Source organism: Cnephaeus nilssonii (assembly GCF_951640355.1).
Source record: "Cnephaeus nilssonii genome assembly, chromosome: 5".
Lineage (NCBI taxonomy): Eukaryota > Metazoa > Chordata > Mammalia > Chiroptera > Vespertilionidae > Cnephaeus > Cnephaeus nilssonii.
The window spans coordinates 104,132,689-104,140,895 of record NC_137076.1 but is presented as its reverse complement, the minus strand read 5'-3'; the positions used below and the strand labels follow the sequence as shown (position 1 = coordinate 104,140,895).

Genomic DNA, 8,207 nt, shown 5'->3' with positions numbered 1-8,207 from the left:
CAGCGTGTGTGTGTATGTGTACCCAGCATGTATGTGTGTGTATACCCAGCACGTGTGTATGTGTGCATGTACCCAGCACGTGTGTGTGTACCCAGCGTGCGTGTGTGTGTACCCAGCACCTGTGTGTGTACCCAGCGTGTGTGTGTGTACCCAGCGCATGTGTGTACCCAGCATCTGTGTGTGTACCCAGCGTGTGTGTGTACCCAGCGTATGTATGTGTGTGTACCGAGCATGTGTGTGTGTACCCAGCATGTGTGTGTGTACCCAGCATGTGTGTGTTTGTGTGTGTGTGTGTGTGTGTGTGTGTGTGTGTGTGTACACCCTGGGGGAGCTGTGAGGCAGGGAGAGCAGGGAGGATCTGGGTTATGGGCGTGTCAGGCCCATGGCCAAACTCTCCTACTTGGTGCCCACAGCCAGCCTGCAGGGCGGCACTGGCACCTCGGGTCCAGGTAGGGCGCAGGGCCAGGAGTTCGGGCATTGCTTAGGGAAGGCCTGTGGCGGCTTCCAGCAGGGGCTGGGGGCTGGGGGCTGGGGGCTGGGTTGGGGCTGGGTTGGGGGAGAGGCTGAGAAGCCTGTGGGTGCCCAGGTTGTGCCGTGCGCGGAGGACCTGGCGCTCGGTACTGTGCCAAACGGATTCAGCTCATAAACGGAGGGGAAGAGTCATAATTAAGTCCACCTTTCCTCTACCAACGGTACGGGGGCATCAGACGGGTGGTGGGGGAAGGTCCTATTTATACATTATACCTGCTTGAAACTGTAGGAATGTTAGAGGCAGCGACTCAGCCCGGCCCCCACCCCCACCTGCCCGTGAATGGACGGACAGCCAGCTGCTCACGTCACACAGAGGCCGCGGGTCGAGCCCCTGAGGGAAGAGGTGCCCGGGAGCCATCTCACCCCAAACGCAGACCTGAACCTGATCAAGCGCCTCATCCCACCACCACCTGCAGGAATGACAGGGGCCAGAGGAACAGGTGCAGGGCACCTCGGGATGCTAAAACAATTTGATTTCTTCTGCAAATAAATTCATATATATATATATATATATATATATATATATATATATATATATAACTAAGTAAGTAAGTCAATAAATAAATAAATAAATAAACAGATGAAGGGAAATCCATAGAGTAAAGGAGATTTGGAGATATACCAACCAGCCGCCAGATAGAGATCTCATTTGGGATTCTGAAATAAACAAATTGTAAAACTAACAAAAAAAATTCCAAATAAATGAAAACCACGTATGAAAGGAGAGATCTGACTAGATCCCTAGGGATCAACTGGCTGGGCACGGGTGATCTATTTTGAACCCGTGCGGTTCCCGGGGTCAGACAGCGTGGAGACCACTGACCCAGGGTCACCTGGACCTGCCCAGGGCCCCGATCCCGCCGCCTCCCGGGACAGCCACTCACTGGACTTGGAGGCAGGAGAGAGAGGGGGAGGTGGGGGAGAGGTTTCTCTCTCTGTCCTCTGCCCTCAGGGGCATCTTTTTTTAGTGCACACATCTTGGAGGTAGCCAGGATCTGTCCGCCCAGAGCCCCGTGTTTAAAATTAGACCCCTTGAGCCAGGGGCGCCGGGAGCCTGCTCCCTGGGAAGTGGCATAAAAGCGAACTCCAGTTGTCGGGTCATAGAGTGTGACCCCAAGTCTGGGGGGCCCAGGACGGGAGGTCCCACACTTCTGAGGACAGTCCACGGAGACCCGGGGGGGCCCTCGGCCTGGATCGCCGCGCTGGGCCCTGTCCCCTTCCCCGGACGGTCTTTCCAGGTTAAAGACAGGGGCGCGGAGTCACCAGGAGCCTTGCCCAAGGTCAAACAACTAGTCACCACAACTGTTAATTCCTGCAGGTCGGCTTTCAACGTTCTGACTCAGCATGGCCTGCAGCAGGGGCCCGGCTAGCTCAGTGGGCGGAGCACGGGACTCTTCAAAGGGCTCGCTGTCATTTTAACAGGGTAAGTCGTGTCCGTGGCGAACGTTACAGAGCACCAAGGATCTGAACTGTGACAAGTGTCTCCTTCCAAACCCACCCCCGGTCTCCCAACTCTCCATGCGAGGAACGGATACGTGTCCTGTCAGAGACGGGCTGGAGCCATTCTCAGTGGTTCCACTAGCTCCGAGGTCGGCAAACCACGGCTCGCGAGCCACATGCGGCTCTTTGGCCCCTTGAGTGTGGCTCTTCTACAAAATACCACAGCCTGGGCGAGTCTATTTTGAAGAAGTGGCGTTAGAAGAAGTTTAAGTTTAAAAAGTTTGGCTCTCAGAAGAAATGTCAATCGTTGTACTGTTGATATTTGGCTCTGTTGACTAATGAGTTTGCTGACCACTGAGCTAGATTGTACGCCCTCCCCTCCCCCACCACCCCCACCCCCCGCCCCCGTCACTGTGTATCATGAATCAGTCTTCCTTCCCTGCATCCCGCGTGGAACCAGCTATGCACCATCCTCGGGCGAACTGAGAGTTTGCCCCTCGTGTCATTTTCTGCGTCCTGTGGTTCAGATCCTGACCCCGCGCAGGTCAGTTAACGACCTGTTCGGTACTTTCTCCCGCTCGCTTTATCACGGAGGAGGCTTGTTGTTACGATGCTGAGAGCTGCCTCTTTGGTCGGCTGCTGGTGCCCCGCCATGTGAATGCGCGGAATTCACGAATCTGCCTCTCGGAGGAGCACACAGGTTTCCAGTCTTTTGCTCCCACCCCTGGTGCTTCAGGGTGAGTCCTCATGAGAGCATGTGAGCTAATTCCCGGGGGAGGGACCTTCCTGGTTTGTGTCAGAGCGGGTCCTCGCGTCCCGGCGTCTGGGACAGAGACAGAAAGGGTCTGCGGCCAGCCGGGGAGAAACCGGCCGGATGTGCAAACAGTTCGGAAGTGAGATGAGGGGAACAGAATTCCAGGTGTTCAAGGACTCACCAGGTCAGGCATTTCCACGTTGCCTTGTTTCATTCTCCCAGCAGCCCTGGGGGGTGGGTACCTAGTCCCATGTCACTGCAGACGCTCAGAGAGGTTAAGTCACTTGCCTGGGGACACACAGTGGGTAAACAGCAAACCTGGGATTGGAACCAAATGGGCCTGAATCCAAAGCCTGTGTCTTTTCCTCCGCCCCCCCCCCCCCCCGCCCCGAAAGGCTGCAGATGCTTCCAGAACAGCCAAGGCTCAGGCCGGCATGTGGAGCCGCACATGGCATCCTGCGGGGATGCCCACGCTCTGCTCGCAACAACAACAAAATCACTGAACACAACGGCGGCCTTGAAGAGCGTGTACCGGCAAGCCAGGGTTCATGGATTCTTCCTCTCGTGTGTTCATTAAGAAGCCATTAGTAGCCCTAGCTGGTTTGGCTCAGTGGATAGAGCATCGTCCCTTGGACTGAAGGGTCGCGGGTTCAATTCCGGTGAAGGGCATATAGCTCGGTGGCAGGCTCAATCCTCGACCCCGGTTGGGATGCATGTGGGAGGCAACCAATCGATGTGTCTCTCTCACATTGATGTTTCTCTGGGTCTGTCTTTCCCCCCACCTCTCTAAAAAAATTAATGGGAAATATCCTCAGGTGAGGATGAACAACAACAAAAAGAAGTGATTAGTAGGAACTATTGTTAAAGCTGAGAGAGAGGCTGTCTTCCCCCTTCCCAGGGCTCTGTCACTGGGAGGCACCTTGTGATCAAGGAGGAGGACTGCACTGACCCTGTTGGGCTGAGGATCAGGGAAGGCTTCTCAGAGGAGGAGGCAGCTGGCTGGGCCCCGGAGGATGAGTAGGAGCTTGCCAGGCTGGAGAAGGGGGAGGGGGAAGGGAGGGGGGAATAGGGGCATTTCAAGCCGAGGGAGCAGCAGCCGAAGGCACACGGTGTGCAGTGAGCAGGCCCTCCAGGAACTGAACGTGGTTCCCATGACTTGGGTGCAGGGCGTGTGGGAGGAAGTGGGGAGCAGGCGGGGGCCCCTTAGAAAGGACTCTGGAATCTGATCTTGCTGTGCGACCTCGCGACCTCGGGCCTGTCGTCCACGTGTTGCGGAGGGAAAGGGGGTTGTGTGCGCCGAGCCCTGAGCCCACAGCACCCAGCTGTCCTGGGCAGTGTGGATCACCTCATTTGCCATGGCCCTCCCTCCCTGGGCCGGGCCCAGCCGGTCAGTCCTGGGTGTGGAGGAAGGCAGAGCGGGGCAGGGGAAGGGCAGGCTGGCTCACCCGGTCTCGTCTGGGTACCGGCTGGGCCGGGCATGCCAGCTGGGAGACTCCTTCCTCCCGTCACTGCTGTGGGGGCGGGGGGAGCCAGAACCAGGGAGCCTGGCATTGAGTGCCTACTGTGAGCTAGGCCTGTGCCCAGCCGTCCAGTCACATCGTCTCCCTTCACTCTCACCCGCGGGTACCTTACTCCCACGTCACCGATGAGGGAAGCCATGGCCCTAGCTCCCACAGGTAGAATGGTTTCCAGCCCACGGCCATCTACTCTACAGTCTGGGTTCTTTCTATGTGCGTTGGCCTCCTTCTTATTCCTGCCCCAGGGCCTTTGCACATGCTTCTCTTTGCTTAGACCGTTCTTTTTCCAGTTCTTCACACATATGCCTCTTTCTCAGTCACCTCCCCAGAGGAGCCCTCTCCCCACCCCCCATAACCAGAAGGAGCGGTTCTAAGGACTCACAACCACATCACGCCCATTCATTTGTCTGAACGGCACCTCTAACATGATCTAAAATTTTTAATTTCCTTTAAAAAAAATTGTGTATTTTTTGTTGTTCCATTCGAGCAAGAACTCTGTCTTGTCACTGCTGTGTCCCCAGAATGGTGTTCGGTACACAGTAGGTGCTCAGTAAAGATTCGTTGGACACATACGTGTGCGAGCGTGGCTGAGGGGGCGGCAGAAGGGGAGGCGAGCGTCTCCAGAAACAGCTGAGAGGCCCGAGGCCCTGCAGCTGCGCAGCCCGGGCATCTGAAAGCAGAAATGCAGATGGGATTAGTCACCCTGGGCCTGGCAACGCTGGCGGCGAGCACACGCCCCGTCCAAACACATCACAACACTGCGGCCGCGTCCCCAGGCCCGGTGGCAGCGCTGGCATTTGGCAGCGGGCGCAGCGGGCGGGGAGGAGTGTGGAATGAGCTAGGCCAAGGGCCACGGACGGGGTGGGGAGGGTCGCCTGGCCTGGGGACAGGCAGTGGTCAGGGCCAGGGGGGTGGAGCGGGGACTTCGGGAGCACAAACGTTGAGAAAAGTTGCCTTAAAAAAATGAGCTGGAAGCTGTTGAAAAGGAAAAATTCCACTCATAAACCAAAGCAGACCACTGGATTGTGCAATCCCTTGCATGACACTCTCTGCATGCTTGCAAGGGGGAATTCTCCCCTTTCTTCTCTGTTTTATAACGGCTTTACTGAGATACAATTCACATGCCGATTCACCCATTTAAAATGTACACTCTTCTTTTTAAAGAATATATTTTTACTGATTCCAGAGAGGAAGGGAGAGAGAGAGAGATAGAAACATCAATGATGAGAGAGAATCATTGATCTGCTGCCTCCTACACGCCCCACCCACACTGGGGATCGAGCCCGAAACCCGGGCATGTGCCCTGACCGGGAATCCAACTGTGACCTCCTGATTCATAGGTCGACGCTCAACCACTGAGCCACGCCGGCCGGGGTCAAATGGACGACTCAGTGGTTCTCAGTATAGTCTCAGCTGGGCAACCATCGCCACAATCAGCTTGAGAATATTGTCTTCACCCCAAAAGAAACCCCCTCCCCATTAGCAGCCACCCCCTGTTCACCCTCCCCACCAGCACTAGGCAGTCACGGATCTATTTTCCATTGGCATTGATTTACCTCCTTGGGACCCAACATACATGGAATCATCTGGGATCTCCCCTGTAACATGATGCTTTCCAGGTTCATGATGTGTGCCTGCCACAGGGTGTATCAGTCCTCCATCCCTCTTTACGGCTGGATAATATTCCCCCGTGTGGCTATAGTACCACATTTTATTTATTCATTCCTCGGTTCATGGGCTCGGGTGGTTTCCATTTGGGGGGTCTCATGCATGATGCTGCTGTGAACACACACGGACAAGTGTTGCATGCACATATGTTTTCCTTTTACTTGGGTAGATAGCTAGGAGCGGAATCTGCTTTCTTCTCGAAGGAACAACTCCCCCAGGTCAAAATACACACGGCGTGGAGGGGGTTGAAAATGTCTCCCGTGGCTGTTGCAGAGCGAGGAACTCCATGAGCACAGCTGTGCCGGGCACGTCCGCGGAGCCGGTGAATATGTTGGAATGAATGCCAAGTTCTTACTCAATCTGGTGTCCTCAGCGAGAAGGCTCAGGGGTGGGAATGGATAAAAATGGGTCCCGAGCTAGTCATTCATTCAGTAAATATAGTAGCACATAGCAGTTCAATGTCGCTTGGGTTTAAATTATTTCTGGTTGTTAATCCTCACCCGAGGATATTTTCCCATTAATGGAGAGAGAGAGAGAGAGAGAGAGAGAGAGAGAGAGAGAGAGAGAGAAGCATTGATGTGAGAGAGACACATCGATTGGTTGCCTCCCACACGAGCCCAGGATCCAGCCCATGACTGAGGTGCGTGCCCTTGACCCTTCAGTCCTGAGACCGACACTCTATCAACTGAGCGGAACCGGCCGGGCGAGTTTAATCAACTGTTTCCAGTTTCCCGGACAAAACGGAGCCGCTCCGGGCCCTGCGTGTGGAGCGCCGCCGGGAAGGGAAGGTGCCGCTCACGGCACAGGAGGCGAGAAAGGACTCTCTGGCCCCCGTCACTGCCGGGCTTCCTCCCTGAGCCAACGGCACGTCCCCCAAACTCCCTGGCCCCCTGGGCAGAGGCAGCCGTGGGCCTAGAAGGCTCCACCTGCAGGGGGACCTTGACTGTGACCTGCCCCTAAGGCCCGGTCCTTGGGGCGCCCCTGCTCCTGTCTTTTTGTCTGAGATCAAGAACCTTTCCTGGAATCAAGAGCATCTCACCTGTTGCCTTTTTCTGATAGCTGATCTGATGTGTTTCCCCTGGACTCCCGAGTGCAGCCCAGGTCGTGCTGGGCGCCTGGTCTGCAGGACACAGGGTCCACAGCGTCCCGGAGGGAGAGGAGCACTCAGAGGCGCCGCTGGCATGGGGACAGGCCTGGGGGCTCCTGTCTGAGAAGCTACAGCCTTCCGTGTGTCATCACTTGTCAGACACGTTCCCAGACCCTTTCCTGGATACTTCCTTTTGTCTTTTTTTTTTTTTTAATATTTTTTATTGATTTCAGAGAGGGAGAGGGAGTGAGAGATAGAAACATCAATGATGAGAGAGAATCATCGATCGGCTGCCTCCTGCACACCCCACACTGGGGATTGAGTCAGTAACCCGGGCATTCGCCTTTGACCAGAATCAAATTCAGTCTTCAGGCTGACGCTCTATCCACTGAGCCAAACCAGCCAGGGCTCCCTATGTTCTTAGAGTTTTAATGTGTATCCTTATTTTATATTTGTTCACTCACAAACATTTATTGAGTACCTACTACGTGTCAGGTCCTCAGAAGGACACAGAGACAAGTACAACTTTGTGTCCGCCCTGAGTGCCTCGAAATCCAGCAGGAGACAGACAAGGGAGTGACAGGGCCCGGGGCGTGTGCGGGAACGGGGGCTGGACAAGGGGTGCACGCCTTTTATTCTCTCATGCGATTTTCTCATGTAGAATACATAACAAACACACACATTGATTATTTTGGTCACACATCTTACCTGCATTCTGCTCTCATCTGGTTATTTGTCATTTTATGTTATTTTTGCTTTACAATGCTACACTTCTACTTGGCTCATCAAAAAAAAAAAAAAAAGACATTATTTCATGGCTTTTTACTATATTGTTGAGTTTCTTTCTTCTTTTTTTTTCCTGTTAAAACATATTTTTGTTAATTTCAGAGGGAGGAGAGGAGAGGGAGAGAGAGAAACCTCAATGGTGAGAGAGAATCATGGGTCGGCTGCCTCCTGCACGCCCCCCAACTGGGGCTGCAGTCTGCAACTCGGGCATGCGCCCCGACGGGAATGGAGCCCTTGACCTGCTGGTTGGTGGGTCCATGCTTCACCACTGGGCACACCAGCCAGGCGAGTTTCATTTTTAAAATACATTTTATCTTTTTTAAAAAAGCCTTTCCCCTTCATGATTTGAATGGCAGCATGCTTTCCACGGAGACAATTTAGAAGCGGTGGAAGGAAGAAGCACATAAGTAGAAACTGCTCACAG

The 8,207-nt window shown here is 54.4% G+C and overlaps 1 long non-coding RNA gene across 1 annotated transcript; it reads left to right on the top strand.

Annotated features, from left to right (window-relative positions):
- The first annotated feature begins 1,846 nt into the window (after positions 1 to 1,846).
- On the top strand, positions 1,847 to 3,690 carry LOC307100645. The gene is made up of 3 exons (XR_013813613.1): positions 1,847 to 1,954; positions 2,569 to 2,708; positions 3,121 to 3,690. It is a non-coding gene; the product is annotated as an uncharacterized lncRNA (long non-coding RNA).
- Positions 3,691 to 8,207: the final 4,517 nt, after the last annotated feature.